This window comes from Heloderma suspectum, chromosome 2 (assembly GCF_057233095.1).
Source record: "Heloderma suspectum isolate Gila_16-S chromosome 2, 16-S_ref, whole genome shotgun sequence".
NCBI lineage: Eukaryota > Metazoa > Chordata > Lepidosauria > Squamata > Helodermatidae > Heloderma > Heloderma suspectum.
The window spans coordinates 193,910,348-193,934,686 of record NC_139459.1 but is presented as its reverse complement, the minus strand read 5'-3'; the positions used below and the strand labels follow the sequence as shown (position 1 = coordinate 193,934,686).

At 47.7% G+C, this 24,339-nt stretch overlaps 2 pseudogenes; both read right to left on the bottom strand.

Annotated features, from left to right (window-relative positions):
- Positions 1–465: 465 nt before the first annotated feature.
- On the bottom strand, positions 466–7,675 carry LOC146353719 (uncharacterized; annotated as a pseudogene).
- Positions 7,676–11,049: 3,374 nt separating this feature from the next.
- LOC146353718 (aquaporin-5-like) lies at positions 11,050–22,880 on the bottom strand (annotated as a pseudogene).
- Between the last annotated feature and the right edge of the window lie 1,459 nt (positions 22,881–24,339).

Here is a 24,339-nt window from a genome sequence, read left to right as displayed (position 1 = left end):
GTTCTTTCCCCCCAATTCTCTGTTTTGTTGTTGTCTGTGTCTCACAATCAATCACCCTTTTTTGGTCCTACTTAGCAATCCCTCAAAGGTGGGACTCCTACCTGGGCAAAACAGTCATTTAGGGAGTCTAACTCCCTCTGCAGATAAACCAAAGAGAAGGATCCTTAGGAACTGCAGGACTTTCTAAGTGCTCCAGCCTTCTCAGTTGGGCAGATTTAAGACAGTACCCTGATCACAAAGACTCCTGTGGCCTAAGCATGTGTCATTTATCCTCACGATGGCCTTTAATGAGGCATTTGACCATCTGCATGGAGTAGGGTGTGGTATCTGATCACAGATCCCTTATACTAGGGTATGATGATCTAGATTATCTACATAAAATCACTATTAAAAAAAAAAAAAAAACACTTTAAGCAAAAGCCCCAAGATCAGCTGGAAAAATCCATTCCATTTGTTACGCAGCAAATTAGCTTATCTGTGAGTCAAATCAGTAAGATCTTGGCTCCCTTGGTGAATGAGATGCCAAATACAATGTAGCGAAGAACTCCCATTACTCACTGCATTGTCAGGGTTGCTTCTGAAGTACCACTTCTGTTGGTCAGCTACAGCCTCTGTAATGCCACTGCCCAGGTGCTCCATCCAAAGTAGTCCCAGAATCCAAGGGGCTCCTCATGTTTCTCCAGATTCAGCAGCAGAGTGGGGAGCAGTGTTATGAATACTCACATGCCTGCAAAAACAACAGGATAAAGGCTGCAATCCTACTAGGCACACTTCCTTGGGACTTCGTAGTAAATGTGCCCAATTGCTCTGTAAGTCTAGTTGAACAGCTATATCTGAAAATCTTTTCCGCCTCCTATCATGTATAATCACCTCACACCTTAACGGCCAAAGGCCAACTGCTCTGTTGAGGTACGTTTTGTGTAAAGTTCTGTCACCTTCAATTGTGCGCTGTGTAAAGCTAAATTCTGTGAACTGAATATATGCTGCTGCTTATTTTGCAGAGCAGTTTTCTGTTTCTGCTAGCCATGGGGAAGAGAAAGAGATATATAGGGCACTAAGGCTCCATCCATTGATCGCTGCAAGTCCTACTTCGCTCCTTTGGTTTCTAAGATTTTCTCAATCCTGCTCACACATTTATTTCCTTAGCCATTTATAGCCATGGGTGTTTGGTTTCTGAAAGGAAGCTGAAACTATCTAGATTTCTGCGTCTGAGATTACAGTTTATTTATTTATTATTAAATTTATTAATCGCCCATCTGGCTGGTCACCCAGCCACTCTGGGCGATGTACAACATACAATAAAACAGTTTAAAACAATAAAATTCTACCATAAAAACATTTTCTAAAATACCCTAACCCACCCCAAATGCCTGCCTGAACAACCACGTTTTTAATGCACGACGGATACTCATTAAAGAGGGGGCATGACGGAGTTCCCTAGGGAGGGAGTTCCACAGAGTGGGGGCCACCACAGAAAAGGCCCTCTCCCTCGTCCCCACCAGTCTAGCTGTCCTGGCTGATGGGACAGAGAGAAGGCCATTCGAGGCTGATCTTGTTAAGCGGCCTGTCTGGTGCTGCTGGAGGCGCTCCTTAAGATAGGCTGGGCCGGAACCATATAGGGTTTTAAAGGTCAAAACCAACACCTTGAATTTGGCCCGGAAAACAACTGGTAACCAGTGCAACTCCTTCAGCACTGGAGTGATGTGATCTCGCCGGCGGCTGCCTTTAATCAGGCGAGCCGCCGCGTTCTGTACCAGCTGCAGCTTCCGAACCGTCTTCAAGGGTAAACCCACGTAGAGCGCATTACAGTAGTCTAAATGAGAGGAGACCAGGGCATGTACTACCAATGGGAGCAGATGGTCGGGAAGGAAGGGGCGCAGCCGCTGTATCAGATGGAGTTGATACAGCGCTGTCCGGCTCACAGCTGACACCTGAGCCTCCATGGACAGCTGGGAGTCCAAAATGACCCCCAGGCTGTGGACCTGGTCTTTCAAGGGTAGCCGTACCCCATTCAACACCAGGTCAACACCCCCTAGCCTCCTCTTGTCTCCCACCAAAAGTACCTCGGTCTTGTCAGTGTTCAGCTTCAGCTTATTCCTCCCCATCCAGCCACTCACCGTCTCCAGACATTTGGACAGGGATTCTACGGCCAACTTTGGTGAAGATTTGAATGAGAGGTAGAGCTGCGAGTCATCCGCATATTGATGACACTGCACCCCAAACCTCCTGATGATAGCCCCCAGCAGCTTCACATAGATGTTAAATAGCATTGGGGAGAGGATGGAACCCTGTGGCACCCCACAAGTAAGTGGCCACGGGTCCGAAACCTCCTCTCCCAGTGCTACCCTCTGGTACCTGCCGGAGAGGAAGGACCGGAACCACCGCAATACGGTGTCTCCAATGCCCAACCCCTCCAGGCGGTCCAGGTCAACGGTATCAAAAGCCGCTGAGAGGTCGAGGAGAACAAGGAAGGAGTATTCACCCCTATCCAGAGCCCTCCTCATATCATCTACCAAGGCGACCAAGGCCGTTTCTGTCCCATGCCCAAGTCTGAAGCCCGACTGAAATAGGTCTAGATAATCAGTTTCTTCCAAGTGTGCCTTCAACTGCACCGCTACCACCCGCTCAATCACCTTGCCCCAAAATGGCAGATTTGAGACTGGGCGAAAGTTGTTCAGAACTTGAGGATCCAAGGAGGGCTTTTTTAAGAGTGGTCTTATCACTGCCTCCTTGAGGGCTGATGGCATCACTCCCTCCTCAAGGGAGGCGTTCACCACTGCCCTGATCCCCTCACCCAGTCTCTGCAGCCCATAATGAGCCAAGATGGGCAAGGATCAAGTAAGCAGGTGGTTGGCCTTACAGATGAAAGCACCTTGTCCACTTCATCAGGAGGAAGAAGCTGGAACCAATCCCACAAAACTGGTTTTCCACAGGCTGCCTCTTGCTCACTAACTGTATCCACAGCGTGCAGAGTAACACACCTAATTTGATCAATTTTATCTGCAAAGTGCCTTGCCAAGGCCTCACAGGAGGCCTTAGAATGCTCCAGTGATTCCGGAGCCACAGGACCGACCAGGCTCCGGACCACTTGGAACAGCCTCCTGGGACAGCACTCTGCAGACGCGATGGAGGCAGCATAATATTCCTTTTTTGCTGCCTTCACCGCCACGTGATAGGCTGAAGATACAGCTCTAGCCCGTGTCTGATTGTCTTTGGAGCGAGACGTCCGCCACCGGCGCTCTAGCTGTCTCACCTCCTGTTTCAGAGCTCGTAACCGCGGATTGAACCATGGTGCAGTCCGAGCCCTGTTCAGGGGGAGAGGGCGTTTCGGAGCCACCTGATCTAATGCCCCAGTGATTGCGGCATTCCACCCACCCACCAGGGTCTCGACCGAGTGGCCGTTGGCATGCCCCAGAGAATCCCCAAGCGCGTTCAGGAATCCATTTGGATCCATAAGACGCCTGGGGCGGACCATTTTAATGGGTCCTCCACCCCTGCGGAGCGGTTGTGGAACCGAGAAGTCCAACATCACCAGATAGTTTAAACTTTTGTAGAAATAATTATAATTATAATTATATATATATATATATATATATATATATATATGGTGCCCCTCTACTATTTGGACCTGGAGTGGCTTACAACATAGGGATAAAAACAATACAATATAATCATAAAATGCAAATAAAAAAGATTGTTAAAACATATAGACCAATCAGCACCAAGAAAAACCAACAGCAGTGAGGCTAAGAGATGTTACACTCCAAAAACTAGTAGCAGTAGAACTTAAAAGATGTTATACGTTAAAAAGCCAGTGAAACAATAGTGTCTTCCATTTCTGAAGGGGGGAAAAACACAAGAAAAGGAGCCTGACACAGTGTTCAAGAGTTGCAGCCACCACAGAAAAGGCCCTGTCTTGCTCTCACTTGGAGGACATCTCGAGATGGAACAGAGAGCAAAGTCTCTGGAGTAGATTTTAATTCCCAGGCAGGTCTGTATGATTCAAGTGGCTCCTACGATTACCTGGTCCTAAACAGTTTGATTTCAGTTTGAGATGGCATGCATACAGCCCTGTGTATGCCACATTATTATGCTGCCTCCATCGCATCTGCAGAGTGCTGTCCCAGGAGGCTGTTCCAAGTGGTCCGGAGCCTGGTCGGTCATGTGGCTCCGGAACCACTGGAGCATTCTAAGGCCTCCTGTGAGGCTTTGGCAAGGCACTTTGCAGATAAAATTGATCAGATTAGGTGTGTTACTCTGCACACTGTGGATACAGTTAGTGAGCAAGAGGCCTGTGGCAAACCGGTTTTGTTTGATCGGTTCCAGGTTCTTCCTCCTGATGAAGTAGACAAGGTGCTTTCATCTGTAAGGCCGACCACCTGCTTACTTGATCCTTGACCATCTTGGCTCATTATGAGCTGCAGAGAGAGACTGGGTGAGGGGATCAAGGCGGTGGTGAATGCCTCCCTTGAGGAGGGAGTGATGCTATCAGCCCTCAAGGAGGCAGTGATAAGACCGCTCTTAAAGAAGCCCTCCTTGGATCCTCAAGTTCTGAACAACTTTCGCCCAGTCTCAAATCTGCCATTTTTGGGCGAGGTGATTGAGCGGGTGGTGGCGGTGCAGTTGAAGGCACACTTGGAAGAAACTGATTATCTAGACCCATTTCAATTGGGCTTCAGGCCTGGGCATGGGACAGAAACGGCCTTGGTCGCCTTGGTGGATGATATGAGGAGGGCTGTGGATAGGGGTGAATGCTCCTTCCTTGTTCTCCTCGACCTCTCAGCGGCTTTTGATACCGTTGATCACGGTATCCTCCTGGACCACCTGGAGGGGTTGGGCATTGGAGACACTGTATTGCGGTGGTTCCGGTCCTTCCTCTCCGGCAGGTACCAGAGGGTAGCACTGGGAGAGGAGGTTTCGGACCCGTGGCCACTTACTTGTGGGGTGCCACAGGGTTCCATCCTCTCCCCGTTGCTATTTAACATCTATGTGAAGCCGCTGGGGGCTATCAGGAGGTTTGGGGTGCAGTGTCATCAATATGCGGATGACACGCAGCTCTACCTCTCATTCAAATCTTCACCAAGGTTGGCCGTAGAATCCCTGTCCAAATGTCTGGAGATGGTGAGTGGCTGGATGGGGAGGAATAAGCTGAAGCTGAACACTGACAAGACCGAGGTACTTTTGGTGGGAGACAAGAGGAGGCTGGGGGATTTTGACCTGGTGTTGAATGGGGTACGGCTACCCTTGAAAGACCAGGTCCGCAGCCTGGGGGTCATTTTGGACTCCCAGCTGTCCATGGAGGCTCAGGTGTCAGCTGTGAGCCGGACAGCGCTGTATCAACTCCATCTGATACAGCGGCTGCGCCCCTTCCTTCCCGACCATCTGCTCCCATTGGTAGTACATGCCCTGGTCTCCTCTCGTTTAGACTACTGTAATGCGCTCTACGTGGGGTTACCCTTGAAGACGGTTCGGAAGCTGCAGCTGGTACAGAACGCGGCGGCTCGCCTGATTAAAGGCAGCCGCCGGCGAGATCACATCACTCCAGTGCTGAAGGAGTTGCACTGGTTACCAGTTGTTTTCCGGGCCAAATTCAAGGTGTTGGTTTTGACCTTTAAAACCCTATATGGTTCCGGCCCAGCCTATCTTAAGGAGCGCCTCCAGCAACACCAGACAGGCCGCTTAACAAGATCAGCCTCGGATGGCCTTCTCTCTGTCCCATCGGCCAGGACAGCTAGACTGGTGGGGATGAGGGAGAGGGCCTTTTCTGTGGTGGCCCCCACTCTGTGGAACTTCCTCCCTAGGGAACTCCGTCATGCCCCCTCTTTAATGAGCTTCCGTCGTGCATTAAAAACGTGGTTGTTCAGGCAGGCATTTGGGGTGGGTTAGGGTATTTTAAAAAAATTTTTATGGTAGAATTTTATTGTTTTAAATTGTTTTATGGTATGTTGTACATCGCCCAGAGTGGCTGGGTGACCAGCCAGATGGGCGATTAATAAATTTAGTAATAATAAATAAATAAATATTCCTGATGTGTAAGATAACCTGTTCAACGCTTCAGTTCAATCCCACTGTAGTGAGAAGATCTTGGTTTCTAAACTGTCCTACACTCTCAGCTTGCAATGTCCAGTAAAAAAAGAAAATGCCTGGGTTCTCTCTTACATCATTGAATCGTTTGTCATACCCCTTCTTCAAGACCCGTAAGATGAGGAAGAGCCCCAATCTGAGAACAAGAGAGACATTTGAACATATTGACAATGATGTGTATTGTTCTATATAAGCATCCAGATCTTTCCTAAGCTTCATACAGCATTTAGCAGTGACTATAACTTTAAAAGCTATCTTTAGCTAGTTGCCACCTTTTCTGGGGTGGTCCCACTCTTGTGGTTTTCACAATAGCCTGACGTCTTAAACTGGGGGCCTGATCCAGCCTGGACCAGACTAAACAGAAGCACTGATCTTCACTGTGCAGCTGTGAAAACCAACTCTAACTTCATAATAGTTGCCAACTGTTCTACTAAATTAGCATACGTAAGCTATTAAACACTGCATATGACTCTGTACAAGTTCACACCTGACTCCTCGCCATTCTTCCAAAATCAAATGCAATACACCTGACAAACACAAATATAGCAGGAAAAGCTTTTTCTGAAATGGAGATAAGGCCATGGGAAAAGCTGTGTGCATTTAAAAATCAAATCCTGTACTAAAGAAAAGGCTGCAACTTATGTAAGTTAAGCAAATGTATCTTACTGTGCATAATTGACTCTGCATTTTTGCCTCTATGAAAAATGTATCGCTTCTGCTAGTGACTGGGAAGGATAAAGAGCTATGCAGTGCACTGCCCCTGGAAGTCTTATTAAACATCCCATCTGGTTTTCAATAGACATTGTTCACACACTATCAAACACACCATTGCAACCATACTTACTAGAAACCTCTTTGTAAAAAAAAAAGTAATAAAAACATGAAAGCTAAGATTTCCAGGAAGCTCAGTATCACGCTATGTGTTCTTTTCTGTGCTTGTGCGTGGCATAAACATAGCCTGCCACCATGTGGGACCATAGTTGATGCTGCAAAAATAATTCTGGAGAGGTAGAAGTAACTGAAGTGTGAAAACCCATTCGAAGCACTAGGCTTTCTCCAGCTTGTAATTAATTGTAATTAATCATGCTGCTCCATCTTACTGCTCCTTGTACTGCTCTGTCCTATTATAGCAATTGAAATTGTTTTAAATAATGTATTTTAAATGTGATTTTAATATTTATGCAAACTACTGAGGGATTTTATTATATTAAGCAGTATAGAAGCATCACTGATAAATAAATAGTACGAAGACTGATTTCAAAGGTGGTGCTTTGACTTTACACTAAACTCCATCAACGATGTTAGCCAGCTCCCAGAACAGCAGTCCTTGGTCATCCCAAATACCGCCGGTCTTCTCCTGGCTGCTGATATTTATAGGTTCCAGCACACTCATACCTCCTTCTGAAACAAATGCACAGCTCATCTGAAAGTCACCTGAGGGCCCAGTCACCAGCCCTGTCTGGACCTGCTGCCGAGGATGCTATGTGTTACCCCACCTGAGGCTCAGGTGTGCCAGCAAAATGAATGTCTCCCTTCCTACCGACAGACAGACAGACAGAAAGCTGCATCAGAAGTTAAAATGGCACAGTCACCACAGTGGTCCTTGAACAGGGTAGGGTATGCCTCCCTGGTGGGCTATGAACCTATCAGGAGGAAGCAGAAATATAATCCTTGTGTGGAGGAAGCTATCCTCTCCATACAAGTGGCCATGACTCAATACCAATGTTTCATATTCTGCTACATCTGATTCTCAGCTTGCAGGGCAACATATCTTGCTTGATCTCTGGACTTGTGTTATATTCATCCCATGTTTTGCAAATACTGCAGTCCACTCTTCTTCTGAAGCTGTATAATCTGAATACCAGCTGACCTATTAACGTTATTATTTCAATGTTTATACCCCACTCCGCCCATCTAGAAGACTCCCAAAGTGGCGTACAACAGCAATAATAAAAACATTTACAACAGTTTAAATAATTAGTACTTTGGTACAGAGGATCTGAATATGATTACTAAGAACAGGGCTATGGAGGCCCTCTGCAACCTTACAGTTCTGTGACCTGGCCTAAGCCGAGATGGGCCTCGGATATAGCTGAACATGCTGCATTTCTGAGCTATAAGGTTTATGGTCTATTGGCCAGTGTACATACTCCGTGCGGCAGTTTGTGAGCTGTTTGTATGCAGTGGCTCACCACGGAAATGGTGTGATTTTTTCATGCCATCACAAATAGTCAGAAGACAGGCTGTGTGTGGGTCTGAAGTAGTGTTGAGTGATAGCCTGATCTGTGTGGTGAGTCACTGTACCCCAGCAGTGGGGCGAAGGTAGATCGGGATCCAACGATAAGATCTCTGGGTAATTTGCAGTAGATTACCAAGGACTTCTTACTATGCTGTCTAGTCAAAGCTATGGTTTTCCCAGTAGTAACGTATGGCTGTGAGAGTTGGACTATAAGGAAGGCTGAGCGCCGAAGAATTGATGCTTTCGAACTGTGGTGCTGGAGAAGACTCTTACGAGTCCCCTGGACCGCAAGGAGGTCAAATCAGTCAATCCTAAAGGAAATCAACCCTGAGTGCTCATTGGAAGGACAGATACTGAAGCTGAAGCTCAAATATTTTGGCCACCTAATGCGAAGAGAAAACTCTGGAAAAGACCCTGATGCTGGGAAAGACTGAAGGCAAAAGGAGAAGGGGACGGCAGAGGGTGAGATGGCTAGATAGCATCACCGATGCAATGAATATGAATTTGAGCACACTCCGGGAGAGAGCGGAGGACAGGAAGGCCTGGAGTGCTATGGTCCATGGGGTCACGAAGAGTCAGACATGACTTAACGACTGAACAACAACAACCAAGGACTTCTGACCGTCAATCCTTTAACCATAGCAATGATCCCCCCCTCCCTCCCAGCTGCTGAAATGAAGAAAGCTTAGAGAAAAATCAGGCATAAATTTTCCTATGAACAGATTGTGAGCCATGCACAAAAGAGGGACATATACACCCATAGAATTAAGGAACAGGACAGCTCTGAGCAGTGGAGGCTGGTGGTGCTGATGTCAGTGGGGTGGTGAATCCCCTCCGGGTTTCAGTCAGAACTCTAAAGGAGCTATCCAAGGTGCTTTCCACCTTGGATAGCTCCTTCAGAGTTCTGACCAAAACCCGGTGCAGATTCACTGCCCACTGACATCAGCACCACCAGCCTCCACTGCTCAGAGCTGTCCTGTTCCTTAATTCTAAGGGTGTATCTGTCTCTCTTTGTGCATGGCTCCAGCTGGGGGATCTCCATGTACTAGGAATAAACAAAGTATATCCCTCAAGCTTCAAGTCTGCTCACTCTTGCAGTACACAAACAGCTCGCCCTGATGTGACATAGGGAATGGAAATAGTTCCAGCCCTAACCAAGAGGGCAAGAAGGAAAGCCCCTAAATAGCTTAATGGCTCACACCTTTTAAGTCAAGATTTAACTGGTAGGTGACCTGTGTGGGGTTCATAGTTTGTGCAGAAACCATCCATCTTGTGTGGTATTCACAGTTTGTGCAGAAATGGTCCATCTTGGATTTTCATGGCTACTTTCCCTTATCCAGATGGGTTGGACTGCAACTCTAGCCCCACCATCCCCAGCCAACATGAGTGGGAATGATGAGAGTTGTTTGTTGTTGTTTATTCGGTCAGTCGCTTCCGACTCTTCGTGACTTCATAGACCAGCCCACACCAGAGCTTCCTGTCGGCCGTCGCCACCCCCACCTCCCCCAAGGTCAAGTCCGTCACCTCCAGAATATCATCCATCCACCTTGCCCTTGGTCGGCCCCTCTTCCTTTTGCCTTCCACTTTCCCTAGCATCAGCATCTTCTCCAGGGTATCGTGTCTTCTCATGATGTGGCCAAAGTACTTCAGTTTTGCCTTTAATATCCTTCCCTCAAGTGAGCAGTCTGGCTTTATTTCCTGGAGTATGGACTGGTTTGATCTTGCAGTCCAAGGCACTCTCAGAATTTTCCTCTAGCACCACAGTTCAAAAGCATCTATCTTCCTTCGCTCAGCCTTCCTTATGGTCCAGCTCTTGCAGCCATAGGTTACTACAGGGAATTCCATTGCTTTAACTATGCGGACCTTTGTTGTCAGTGTGATGTCTTTGCTCTTCACTATTTTATCAAGATTTGTCATTGCTGTCCTCCCAAGAAGTAAACGTCTTCTGATTTCCTGGCTGCAGTCAGCATCTGCAGTAAACTTGGCGCCTAGAAAGACAAAGTCTGTCACTGCCTCCACGTTTTCTCCCTCTATTTGCCAGTTATCAATCAAGCTGGTTGCCATAATCTTGGTTTTTTTGAGGTTTAACTGCAACCCAGCTTTTGCACTTTCTTCTTTCACCTTCGTCATGAGGTTCCTCAGCTCCTCCTCACTTTCAGCCATCAAAGTGGTATCATCTGCATATCGGAGATTAATGTTTCTTCCAGCGATTTTAACTCCAGCCTTGGCTTCATCAAGCCCAGCACGTCGCATGATGTGTTCTGCGTACAGGTTGAATAGGTAGGGTGAGAGTATACAACCCTGCCGTACTCCTTTCCCAATTGAGGAAGGCTGACTACAGGATGCTGTCACTATATACACCCTCTAAAAGCAGGAAGACAGCAGACAAGAGGGATTAATTTCCTTTTTGGCTGATGAGATGATAGCATCCTTGCAGATGGGGTGGGCCCATTTATTTATCTGTCTAAGGGTGCAATGCTATGCATGTTTAGACAGAAAAAAGTCCTACAAATCCCAGCATCATGAATTGTAGGACTTTTTTTCTGTCCAAACATGCATAGGATTGTGCCCTAAATGGTCTCTTAATGTAGAAGCACTCAGGGGTGTGTGTGTGTGATTTCAGCTCTAGTTCCCAGGGCTGCTTATAAAACGAGTGCAATTTTCCCCAGACTTAACAAGACTTCCACCTGTTCTTTATACTTCTCTAAATAAACAAGCACCAAGGTTTATCTAACCAGCAGGTCAGTGGAAGGAATGCTCAAAATCCTTTGATGCTTCTTAGGGTGGACTGGGGGGCAAATTGGAGTGCTGACTTCCATACTGCCTTCCTGCTCTGAAGCTTTGTTTTTCAACAAAAGAAGAGGGACGCGAGAAAAACGGTGTCGATATAGCCGTGCCTTCGTTTCGTTGCACCACACCGGCTTCTGATTCAGAAAAAAAGCTTGGAAACGTGAGGTTTTAATTCGTTAATCATTTCCCAAAGAGACTCGATGTCTGACGCGCATTCATATGGACTAGGAAATCCGACTTTCGTGCATAATAATATCGATCTAACGTCCCGCAGATTTGGGACGTGGGCAACGAAGTGGAAGCTGCAACAGGTCTAGCACCGAGATGGGGGGTGGGGGGGATGTATCCAATGTTAGTCCTGCCTAGAGTAAACCCATTGAAATGAGTGGGGCTTAAGTCACACTAACTGGATACAACGCGGGGCTTCCGCTCAGCCTACTCTCCGCTGCGGGAACAACCTCGGAAACACCCGCGCCGAAGCTCCAAACTGGGTCCCCCAGCTGGCTTGGCTAGAGGCACGACCCCGATCCCCTCGCCGCCGTTCTGCCCCGACCCAGCGCCTTGGACTTCCCCCTCACCCGCCGAATCGTAGAACTTCTCCGTGCGCAAGGCGGCCGCGGCCAGCCACAGACCCCACTGGAGCGCCAAGTCCAAGGACGCCAGCAGGACACGGGGCGTCAGCGGCGCCTCCATTGCGAACCCCGTCCGGGAGTGGAACGCGGCCCTTTCCGAATTCTCCGAACGCAGCGCCGCCAATCGCGAGGGGCGGCCTCCCTTAGTCACCAATCAGGGACCAGGCGCCGCCCATATGGGGTGGAGCGCATGGCTTGGGCGAAGTTGCCCTCCCCCGTCTTTGTATAACGCGCGAGAGCAGGGAAGGACGGGTGGAGGGTTATTTGCTATTTGTTTGGCAGTTCCTCTGCAGTGCATCATCATGATTTAGCGGTCTGTTTGTTCCAAGACACTAACAGCATTTAGTTTTCAGTAAAGTAGCTATTCTGATCTATCCGATTATGGACATGGAGCCAAGGTTGATAGTTCTTCCAGATTCATGAAGACAAAGCACCTGCATATGCGATTGTCAGAGCGGGTAGCCCAGTTAGTCTGTGTTGCAGCTATGACAACCGAGAGGGTAGCCCTGTAGGCTGCCCTTAATTCCTTAGACCAGGGCTCATGCTGGCTACGGCTGATGGCCCTTGCAGTCCAACATCTGGCAGGCCACATGTTCCCCACCCCTGCCGTAGACAAAGGGGATAAAAATACAATATAAAATGATGTAACAGTCTATCCACGTTGTATGGTTTTTTATCTTGTATGCCACCTTTACAGGGTTCCACCCTTAAAGGTGGCCTAAAAATAATTTTAAATAAACCAGGAATAAATGCAACACATGCACCCCTTTAAAAAAAGATTAAAATACCCTTCTAGAAATGAGAACTTGGGATCTGGGAGGGAGAAGCAGCTTTGTCTGGGTGATACAGTACATGTTAAATGAATGATGAGCTGGATGTCTCGAAGCAATCACCCTGCCATCCAATTTGGCTGTATAGTCTGGGCCTTCAGCACTCCTTCAGATTTGAGCAAATGTGGCTGCCCTTCATCTGAGGCAATGGTCATAGTCAAAGCAGTCTTAGATTTCACCGGTCTTGAAATACTGATCCATCTTTAGCACTTTGCATCTGGGTGGGGGGGGGGGGTTGGCATGAGAATAAAGGTACCAAGATTCAAGCCAGGCTAAGTCCAGGTGTATGTGGCTAGCTGCGGTTATTAGGTGATGCATCAAAGATGCTCTGCACATGGTCAGAGGCTCATTCCTTTATTGCACCACTTTCTCCAGGACTGAGCCCTGGCATTAAAAACAGATTCTGGGATAAAGACCTTGCCTCAAATTAAGTCCTGGTATCCATCAAGTCTAGTTGCTTTGCTATCAGCAGCATAGCTTTCTTCTTATAATTGCCTCAAGCAATCTCTTTTTAATCTCTGCAGCTCATCCATCAGTGGAATGAGATCTGGAGAGAAAGCTAGGATATGCACCATCAAATTCAAGCCATTTGTAATAAACCCTCTGCTTGCACTCTTGTCTGGTGTATATAAATCCGTTTTTTTTGTTGTGTGTGTTGATTTTTTTTTTAAAGCCTGCAAACACACACACATTGCTCTTGCAAATATCATGCCTTCAATAAAATCTTGCCTGGTAGAGCTGTGAACAGAAGGGATTTTTTGCCATCTGTTGCTCTCCAGACATAAAGATTGACAAGGTTATTATTGCTGAGACAGAAATGTTCGCTCTTTGTCCTTATCTTTTCTGTATCTTCTTGCCAAGAGGTTTTTTTTTTTCTACAAGGGATCTGTTATTACTGAAATACATCTTGTTTAATGCTCCTTGCTTCAAATCAGCACCAATTGTGAGAAATTAAAAGGTCAGGGAAAGTGGAAAGCAAGATGAAAAGAGGTATTTGTGGCAATGGAGACGTGTTGAAGAGGCAAGAGACTCGACTGTTTGGGCACGGTGTTTATTAAGAGCCCTATACCTCCAGTGCCCCCAGGATGCAAAGGGGAACAGATTTCTCCCGCTTAGGAAAAGCAGTCCAGAAAGGCTCCAGCAATTTAGGCTGCTCTGGGCTTTTTATTTTAAAGCTACCCTCAAGATAAACAACAATAACAAAACAAAACAGAAATTACCCACGAGAAACAGAGAAGATGGGGACAGAAAGTCAAACCAAGGCTGGCTGACAACAATTCGTGTTTGTCTGGAGATCTTTCCCTATGCAAGTAATATTAGCACCGTTACTGTCTCAGAACATGATACCCAGCCAGTAAAACAACAAGAGGCAAATGAAAGAATCATAAGATGGTAGTGCAAAGGTAGGCAACATGGTGCCCACAGGCACCAGTGAACCTCCAGCCACGTTTTTTGGCACCCACCAAGGTGTCCAACCCTCCCGCTCCCCTTTTTAATGAACACATTTTCTAACCAGCAGCTGGGCTTGCTGTGAAATAAGTTTCTGTTGGTGCTGACAACTGTGGGTTCAACGGAATTGTTTAGTGTGTTGGGGCTCAGCCTCCACCTCTGCCTTGTGCTCAGTCTTTTGGGCAAGTTACTTGTCATTTGCCACACCTCCCATGGCAGCCATTTTGTGGTGGTGCCCAGGACAGTTTCTCAGATTGCCAATGTGCCCATGGCCTAGAGAGATTGCCTACCCTTGCCATAGTGAAACCATGCCCATGTTGTTGCTTATGAGCAACCAGGAAGTTGAATCGGAGGGCCCCACTGATTGGCTCGGTGGTTACTCTCCTATTTGTAAGACATACAGTCCATATAGAAGAGTGATGGAGAAGCATAATCAGAGCAGGAAGGAGGGTGAACTAGTTTGTAGTGATGCTCTCTAGTGGCTATTGAAAGTATTGGCTTGTGGAGTCCTAACCAACTTAGGTACTCTGCAATCTTTAAGGGGGTGGGGTGAGGGAAGAAGCAAGAAGGGAGCAAGAGCAAGTGCACATCCATGTGTTCCAGGAAAGGTTGGCAAGCTGGTGCCCTCCAGATGTTTTGGACTACAACTCCCATAATCCCTGACCATTGTCCATGCTGGTTGGGAGTTGTAGCCCAAAGCATCTGGAGGGTACCAGGTTGCTGTCCCCTGCACTAGAGACTTAAGATGGTTTAATGTTCATTTCTTCTTCCCATGGAACCTTAGGAACTGTAGTTCTGTGAAGGGGACTTCTGATCTCCAAAAGAGAGAAGTCCCCACATCGGCCTCCTGCAATCTGGTTCCCTCCAGATGTGTGGGGCTACAACCCCAGCATTCCTGTCCATTGGCCATGTTGGCTGGGGCTGATGGGAACTCAAGTCCAAAACATCTGGAGAGCACCAGGTTGGAGTAGACCACTTGGAAGCAAACTATAATTCCCTTTGATGAAAGCTGTGGCAAATCAGGTCGCATAAAACCACCATAAGGGTTTTATAATCGTCTAGGGCAAACCACCCTGCTACAGTCTGCCATGAAAATGCCAGCGAAAGCAGCGTCCCTCTAGGAGTCAGCAATGACTCGGTGCTTGCACAGAAGGAATATCCTGAGATTATGGTTTTGGTATGCTTGAGGCTGCTGGCTCTTGTAGGTAGAAGTGGCATTTAAAACGTTCTAAGACAACTTCAGGTAAAAGAGGTAAGCGCTAGGCAAAGTCAAGCCAAGGAAAGTACTTTCCCTTCTCCCACCTCTAACTTATATGTAGATCAGGGTTGCAGAACCTCAAGCCCAGGGCCAAAGCTGGCCCGCCTGAGGTCCCAATACAACCCTCTGGGGTTCCCCAGATGGCCCGCCCCCTTTCCCCAACCCCGCCCCTTCTCCAACCACCAATCGTTTTGTGGTTTCCCAGCTCTTGTGCAGTTTCCCCCCCATTCTAAAAAGTTAAAATGTCTCTCCTAAGGCTTAGTGATGAGCAGTAAAAGCTTGGAGCTAAAAAATGCTGGTATTTTTTGGTATCTACCCCACCCACTGCTGGAATGTTGCCCCCGAGAGCATCTGCAAAAAGGAATTTGGCCCTTGGGCTGAAAGAGGGTCAACACCCCTGCCATAGAGGTTTCCAAAGGCAAGTGATTCATTCACAGTCCATTGAACTGGATCCTCAGCATGAGGTCACTTGGTCCATCCTTTCCATAAATAGGAAGACTGAATCTGTCCCTTTTAGAGCAACTGCACTCAAGCTTGGTCATCATTGACTTTGGGTAAGGTTTGGACAGAGTATGTCTTCAGAGAGAGGCGCCTCTGGCATTCACGCTCAGGATCACAGTGTCCTTGGAGGATCGCAAGTCGTTTTGCTATGCTCCTGGGTTGTGGACACAGGAGACAGTTGTATAGCAGAGTAGCTACAATGGCACCAGCCAGTGGCCCAATCCAGAAAATCTAGAGAGACAGAAAGAAAGGATGCTTTGGTGAAAGCTAGAATGCACCACTGTCTTTCCAAGGCTAGGCTTTTGCCAGCAATGCCTGCCTTTCTTCCTCACTGCCAGTCTGCCAGCCACTTCTGTAAGGCCAACTGCACATGTTTCTTCTGTCCTCCCCCGCAATCTCTTTCAGATCAGAAGCAAATTCTTCCCTTACCCAGTGGCTAGCAAAGTTCCCATGATCAGGGCTGGTCCAAAGGATCTAGCTGGGTTCATGGAGCAGCCGGTGTAGTAGATCTAGGGAAATGCAAAGAGGCAAAGGAGATAACAAAGGGAAATCAAGCTGTTCTCTCAGCATACAGTTCATTCTGTTTTGCTTTGTAATTTTCTGCACCAGCTGAGCAGGGAGTATGGTACAGCTAAGAGTCCCATTTGTTCGTGACAGCATGAAATATCTGCCAGGATCTAGAATAATACAGCCCACTGCACCCCCCGAAGCAGGGTCAGTGGTAGCTACAGCATCCTTCTGCTAATATAGCCTGTGCTCAGTGTACCACTACATATGACATTTTTTCTGGGGTTTGGCATAGCAAGTTTTCACCCAGTTTTCGTGACAAATGCTAACTTGATATAGCCACATCTCCTCTCCACCCAACACTCCTTTCTCTGCCTATGGTTCCCCCCTTTGAGGATAAGCAATGGGAAATTCTTCTTGCAAGAGCACCCTGGTAATATCCACACATCTCCTGTACAGACAGTATCTCTTGTGAGCCTTTCATTATATTGTGTGGAATTTTCAAGGGAGCAGGTCCCTTAGGACAGGAGTAGGGAATCTTTTTTTTCTGCTGAGGGCTGCATGCTGGCAGCCAACAGCTGAAGCCAGGGATGGGCAGGGCCAAGCCAGAAGTGGGCAGGTCATCCTCTTTCTCCAGTTGAGGTTGGTGGCTCCTATTTCAGTGGGGCAGTGAATCCACTCTGGGTTTCAGTCAGTCTAAAGGAGCTAACCAAGAACTGAACCCTATCTCCAAAATGGGTTCAGAACCAACCTCCATTCTCTCTCTCTGTTTCTGTCAAGCCACTTCCTCTCTCTCCCTCTCTCTCTTTTTCCCTCTCGCTTCCTCTTTCCGCAGCATGCTGCCAGGAAAGAGGCAGATCACTCTAGCCAGAGATCTGATCTGATGCAGAGGGCTTGCAGAGGGCTCTTTCATGGGGCCTTAGGCTGAGAGCTGAAACAGGCCAAGGCCTAAGGGCTGCAGGTCGCACACCCTTGCCTTAAGAGGAAGGAGCATGGGAAATTAGGGGAGGGGTTGCAACCAGAAGGATGCTGTAAAACTGTAATTTGTCATTGTGATGCTGAAGACCCCAGATCCTGTCTTGCAGACTGCAAACAAGATTTTGTTGTTGTTGTTGCTTTCCTGAGTTTCTGTTTGGAACAGTTTATATACAAAGAGAAAAATGAAGCAGTAAAGCTTTTTTTCATATTTGAATGCTCATACACTGTATTGCCAGAATACCACAATCCTGCTTTAGGTTTGTGTCAGGATCGTCCTTAAATTTTTATTGGTGCATGAAAGGTCATGGCGCTTGATTTTCCTGTCAAGAATTACGAGAAAGTCTTAAGATGAGGGCCAAACTAGATGACACCATCAGCAATTGCTAACTGAGTCTCACTTAAGACAACCCTATTTTTCGCATCCTAATGTGAATTCTGCAAAGGCATCTCAGATTGTCTATTTCCTCATGGCTAGAAACCTGAGAGATTATTTGGCTTCATCTCTTCCTGCAGCAACCTGTTTATTCTGCAGTATCACCTGTCTAAAAGCATATGGGAAAGTGCCGTGGGACAAGCAGTGCTGGCTCCACGTTTTTGCAGCCCTTGGGCAGGACACCCTCAGTAGGCCTCCTCTCTCAGTGAGTCTGCCTTCTCATTGCCACACCAGCTGCTCTTGCGCCTCCTCCTCATGGCTACCCCTTGCTTGCTTGACAGGCTGAGAGCCAATGAGAAAGAAGGCCGCGGCATCTGCTCCTCCTCCTCCTCCTCACCATGACCAGGGTGAGAGTTGTCCAGGCCAGAGCGAGAGGCAGATGAACAAGCAGGCTGCCATGGTGAAGAGGAGGAACAACTCCAGAAGGCTCTTGTCAGTGGGCCTCTGCTGGTTTGTGCGCCCTGAGTAGGTGCAGACCATGTCTATCCTTGACACCAGTTCTAGGGTCAAGCAGGGACAATACAGAGTGTGGGTGGAAGAGACAAAGGATACTACACAAACATAATGGTGGATTTCTCATCAGCTAGGACTACTTATGGATGATGATGATGTCTTTAAAAGGGAGTTGGGCAAAGAAACAACTTGGGAACTCTTGATTGATTCTGCTTTGGTCACTTTAACGACAGGGCATTATAACATCTGAAGCTGTCTTATACCAACTCCAAACACTGGCCCATCAAGCCCATACTGTCTACTCTGGCTGTAGCAAACCGAGGCTTTGAGCAGATGTCTTTCCCAGCCCTGTTCAGTTGAGATATATTAACTGCAGGTTGAACCTGTGGCCTACTAAATGCAAAACATGCCCTCTGCTACTGAGCTGTGGCCCCTCCCGTGGCGGGAGTAGGGACTGCCACAGAATTTCACTAAAAGCAACATTTTAAAATGGACGCGGAGGCTGCTGCTCATCTGACAAATGTTCAAGGAAGCAGAAATTGTTTTGATGAGACTAGGGACATTTCTCGAGGGCCACTGTGCATCCCTCTCTGCCTGGGGCCCACCAAAAACAAGAATGCAGGTTCAAGCTTTCTGGTGCTTGAGAGACTTCATGGCTCACGAAGAAAATGTCCACACACAGTGGCCAAGGTTGATAAGACCTTGGACTGGAATCACCACAAATCTTTGTCTAAAATGTGGGGTAAATTGGGATATTTCTCCTTGAGACAGATATCTGAGGAATTTTGCAGGAAGTGAATTTCCCGTGGTGGGGGTGAGGAAGTGTTCCACACTTCTCTCTTTTAAACCCACCCCTAAGAGATGTCCTACAGTGACTGACAAGCCAATGGAAAGTGCCAGGAAGCCCACGTTGTCAGTCCTGCGGCTGTCAGTTGACGCGAAAATGCACAGCACCAGCTGGAGCGTGAGGAATAGCTCGATGGTCAAAGTCTGTCCTGATGATGTGTCATTTTGGAGCTGGAAAACAAGAGCATATTGGTGAGATATGTCCCCTCACAACCTTCAGCACTGGGAGCTGATCTTCCATCTGACTTTCTCCAAAGGTTTTTGTGTGGGTCATACAAACTGTGTAGGTCGGGGTGGTGAACCTCTTTCAGTTTGAGGGCTGAATTTCATTTCAGAGAAGCTCTCAGGGGCCACATTCCAGTGGTGGGTTGTGCCAAAGACAAAGTGGGGGGGGGGCGACCAAAATACTAAAAATACCAGCATATTTTAGCTTAAAGCTCTTACTCTCAGTAACTAAGCCTTAGGAGAGACATTTCAGCCTTTTAGAATGGGGAAATCTGCACAAAAGCCAGAAAGCCACCAAACAAGTGGTGGTTGGGGGGAAAGGGGGTGGGGCTAGGGGAATAAGGTTTGGAGTGCCGGATTGGGACCCCAGGTGGGCCTGATTTGGCCCCTGAGCCTGAGGTTCTGCACTCTTGAATTAAATCAACAAAACATTGCAGCCCTAATCTCTGCATGCATGAATCTGCAGATAGCAGGTTGTGCAGCCCTGGCGTCAATTGTGTGAGGAGCTGACCTGCTGCAGTGCGTGTTGTGCGCGTAGTGACCAAAGTTAAAAAAAAAAAAAAAAAGATGTCAAGTTTTGCATTGGAAATGCTGCAGGTTTTGTGCGAAATTATGTTTCATCCCTAGAAAAATAGGGACATGCTTCAGGAATGTAGTTCAGAAGGAAGGAAAAGGGAGGAAAGTGGGGCAGCGGGGGTGGGAGGAAGGAAGAGAAGCTCTGTTACAAATAGATGGTGTCTATCCTATCGCTTGACACATGCACATTCCAGGGCAAGTGGTGAGGGTCAGATCTCTCCTACTTCCTTCCGTTCTCGTCTCCCTTTGGCAACGCTCGAATCATGTATTGTCAACAAAACAGATCTTAGCTGAATTGAATTGAAGTGGGTGGAGGGGTGGGGGGCAGCAGGGGGAAATAGCTTACCAGTGTAGGGAATGCGAAGGGTAGGCCTAGCCTTGCGTAACCAGACAACAGGACATGTCTGCTCAGCAAAAGCTGGCATTAGTGAGAGCTAGGACAAAAATACACCAAAGGGCTGGGGGGGGGGGCAGTCAGAGATCATTGCCAGTAGGTCCCATCACGCCTGACCACGTTGGCTGGGGCTGTTGGGAATTGGAGTCCAGCAACATCTGGAGGGCCAAAGGTTCCCCACTTCTGTTTTAGGCACTGAGCCGCAACCCTTTAGATGTGGCGATTTCTAAATCTGAACATCTGGACATGCGCCCTATGCTTCTCCCCCGCCCCCCTGCCCCCCTCTCTCTCTCCATCCTCCATGGATATGGCTGCCTAGCAGTATCCAGAGAGCCCTGCTGTACACACACACCCTGGCTGTGACCCATCCATCTACAGCATGTCCTCCAGAACCTGTAGAAGGACATAGGTGCACTTCTTTTTATATTATGTTTGCAGAAGCACTGGAAAGGGCAAGTTGGGTGGGCGGTGAACGCAACACCACCACCGTTCCGTGGATTTCCCAAGTTTCGATGGATGCCATTCAAATTCAGCCCCACACCTAAACGAGACCCAAGGGTGCAAGCAATTCCAAGGAAAATGGAAACTATTGGGCCAGCCAAATAGGTCCAGAGGACTTTTGGACTCCAGGATTCCATGCTATTATTCGTCATATAAAGCACATGTTTAACTTGCACAGTGCCTTACAATCTTTCTTTGTGGCCAGCCTCACAAAAACTCCTTTTGAGGCAGGCCTCTATTTCCCACATTTTAGAAATTACAGATGAGGGAGGGAGCCCAGGGCCACCTAACGAGTTCCTGGAAGACGTGGCAGTTAAGCCAGGACTGCCAAGTGCATGGCCGTTTCTACACGAGGCATTAATCATGCGCTCGTGATGGTTCACTCACGGAAGCTCGCAGGTCCTTTTCATGATGTTGTTAACCTCCAATGCCTCTCCCATTGTTTTCAAGCGGGAATCCACCCTTTTATAAATCACTGAAAAAGCAGGTAATAATATAAATCGTGCACTATAGCAGCGCCATCTACTGGCGGTATAAATGAAACATGGAATGTGTCAACAAAGGAAACAGGCAAAAACAAAGCAGAGGGGAGGAGCATGTGTACTGTGCCCATTGCAATCCCACAAAGACTCCGGAAGACAAAGCCCCGGTAAGGCTGAGGGACTTTTGTTTAATGAAGAGAAGCCCCAGGTCATGTACCTTTTATCCAGTAGCTTTCTTTTGGCAAAGTGGGTATATACATGCCATCTGTAATAATAATCCTGCCTTTTAAAAAACAACAACCCCATACTGCCCTTCTGTATAGCTTTCCTGGAAGGTTTACAAAAACCACATAGAATACAAACAAAACAAACATATTTAAAAAATTCAATGATACATTAAAGGTGAAATCTGAGACATATTTCGGCAGAAAAAACTCCTACAACTCCCAGCATGCCCCAGTCATCCATGTTGGCATAGGATTTCATATTTCGCTCTAAACTTTCATTGCACCCTAACATACATTAAAAGCCAGGATGTGGGGAGAATCTTTGATGCTGGAAAGATAGCAATGTTAGTGCCAGGCAAGCCTCTCTGGAGAGGGAAATCCACAAACAGTACACCACCACGGAGAAGGCGCTCTCTCACTGGTAATTATTTATAGAGCACATTTCAAGCTTTCAAGGACATCATCTCAATCATCTTCCCAACAGCCCTGTAAGATAGGCCAGTATGATGATGATCCACATATTACAGATGGAAGACTGAGACTAAGGGGATTTCTACATGAGACTTTTATCACACACCTTTACTGAGGCTTCTGCTTCTGGGTTCTTTCGGGGATTAAGATTGGCTCCTTTACATGTGTTTTTTTCCAGGGTTTTTCTTTCTCTGCCTTTCTATATGTTTCGTTATACAGCCACTAGACTGTGCTGCGGTATAGTGGAATTGCACAATTACACAAGACTATCATTCTGCCACGTCTAAATAATATCACACTTTCCTGGTTAGGAAACAAACCCGCGATAATCGTTGCAAAGCACAGGAGAGGCTCTTGAGGATGACGATGTCATGTAAAGGAACTGCAAACTACCGGGAGTAGTTTGCACAGTCACATGTGCACAATAAAAGCCTCATGTAGAAAGGGTCTAAGAGAATAATGGCTTGCCTAAGGCCACCTACTAAGTTCATGGCAGAGACCAGATTTGAACCAGGCTCTTCTTGGCTCCCGGTTCACCCACTGTTAGCTGCTGCTAGTTTGCAAGAATGTGGCTGCCAGCCGCCATGGCTTTCATCCTCCCACCTGCCCAGCAATTTCCACTCACCGACCCCTGTGTCAGCACTCACCCTGTTGACTCCCAGGCTCCCATGGACCTTGCTGGGAGAGAACTCGTAGAGCAGACCCGCCCCAAGCACTGCTCCAGTCAGCTGGGCAAGGACGTAGAAGATGGCTCTCCAGAGGGAGATGTGGGAGCTCAGCACGAAGGCCACGGTCACTGCAGGGTTGAGGTGGGCACCGCTGACGTGGCCCAAGGCCTGCGCCAGGGTGCTGATGGCCAGGCCGAAGGCCAGTGCGACCTGGAGGACAGAGGGCAACGCGGAGGGCCAGGGCAGAGCGGAGCCTAGGCCCACAAAGACAGCGGTGCCAATGAATTCAGCCAGGAAGGCCTTGGTCAAGGCCTTTGAACACAGCTCCTGCTTCATGGTGGGAGGTGACACACCGAGGCGACTGGCTGCAGGGAGGGACGCTTGGCTCTGCAGTTCCTCAGAGCCCGGCAGGCAGGCAGGCAGGCAAGCAGCAGGGACTCCTGGGCGAGCCTTTATATGTGTCCTTTCCCCAGGCAGGATGAACCCTGCCCAGCCTCCGCAGCTCTAGGCGGAAGACGTCTGAGAAGAACCTGCACCCCCAGCCTGTGTGACTGAGTCAGACGGAGGCCTGCCTGAGCCTGTGGTGTCTCCACCTGCTCGTGTGCCCCCACCCGTGGGGCATTTATAAAAGACCGGCTGTCAGCTTCTGAACTGATGCTCCCTGTGGAAGGAGCCACCCAGAGACAGAGGCTATTTAGAGGGGAGCGAATGCCACCACACCCAGGTCCCATTTTTTTAATGTTTTTTTCTTAATCGCAATGATATGTCATCTGCTCTCCCAGGAATTCAGGGCAGCACATATATAATTATCCTATTCTATTTCACAACAACCTTGTGAAGTAGGTTAGGGTAAATTGAAAGATAGCAATTTGCTTCTCGTTATCAGTGAGTAACAGGGTAGAGCAGGGATCTGAGCCTCAGGCCATAGTCCTATGCAACACTTAAATCGGGGTGGGGGGGAAGACAGATGGACTTGAGGTCCTCCAGATGTTTTGGCCTACAACTCCCATCACTGTCACCAAAAGCTCTGCTGGCTAGTGCTGATGGGAGTTGGAGGCCAAAACATTTGGAGGACCACAAGTTGCCCATCCCAGATTTAAATGGAAGTAAGCCAATGGGACTTCTGAGTATACATGCAAAGGATTGCTCTGCAAGTCTCCCCATTCCAGTCCAACATACCCACAACATCACACACACATTCGCTTCTGTTTGCTTTTATCTTGAATACTAAGGGGCAAACTAGAGATGATAAATGCCTTTTGCATTTAACATGCCTTTTTTAAAAAATGGCAAATATGGTCTTGTGGGGTTGGGAATGTTAATTATCAGGATTGCTGCAGCAGGGGAAATTTAACCCTTTCCTCGCCTGCTGTAGTCCTGATGAAAACCTCTTCTCCAAAGCTGTTATTTGTATTGGAAGGAAATCCCCTACCAAGTCTCACAGACAGTATTTAAATCTGTGTCTGGCAGCTATCATTTCTTATTTTTATTTTTACGCTACAGTAGGTGTAGAGGGCCTGATTTGGATCAGGACCCTAGGTCCCCCTGCGTCTACTACAGAGTAAAAATTAGGGGGAGGGAAAAGTAATGTCTGTTTTGCCCCTCAGCCATGCAACCAACATGGCTCATGGTCCAGGGACAAATAAAATAAAATGCCCCCAAAGAAAGAGACAGACTCATGGAAGATAGGTCTGTCAACTGCTGTTGATCTGATAGCTCCATGGGACCTTTGTGTTTGGAAGGAACAGTGTTACCACAGAGCGGTTAAGCAGAAAAGAACAAAACTTACCATACA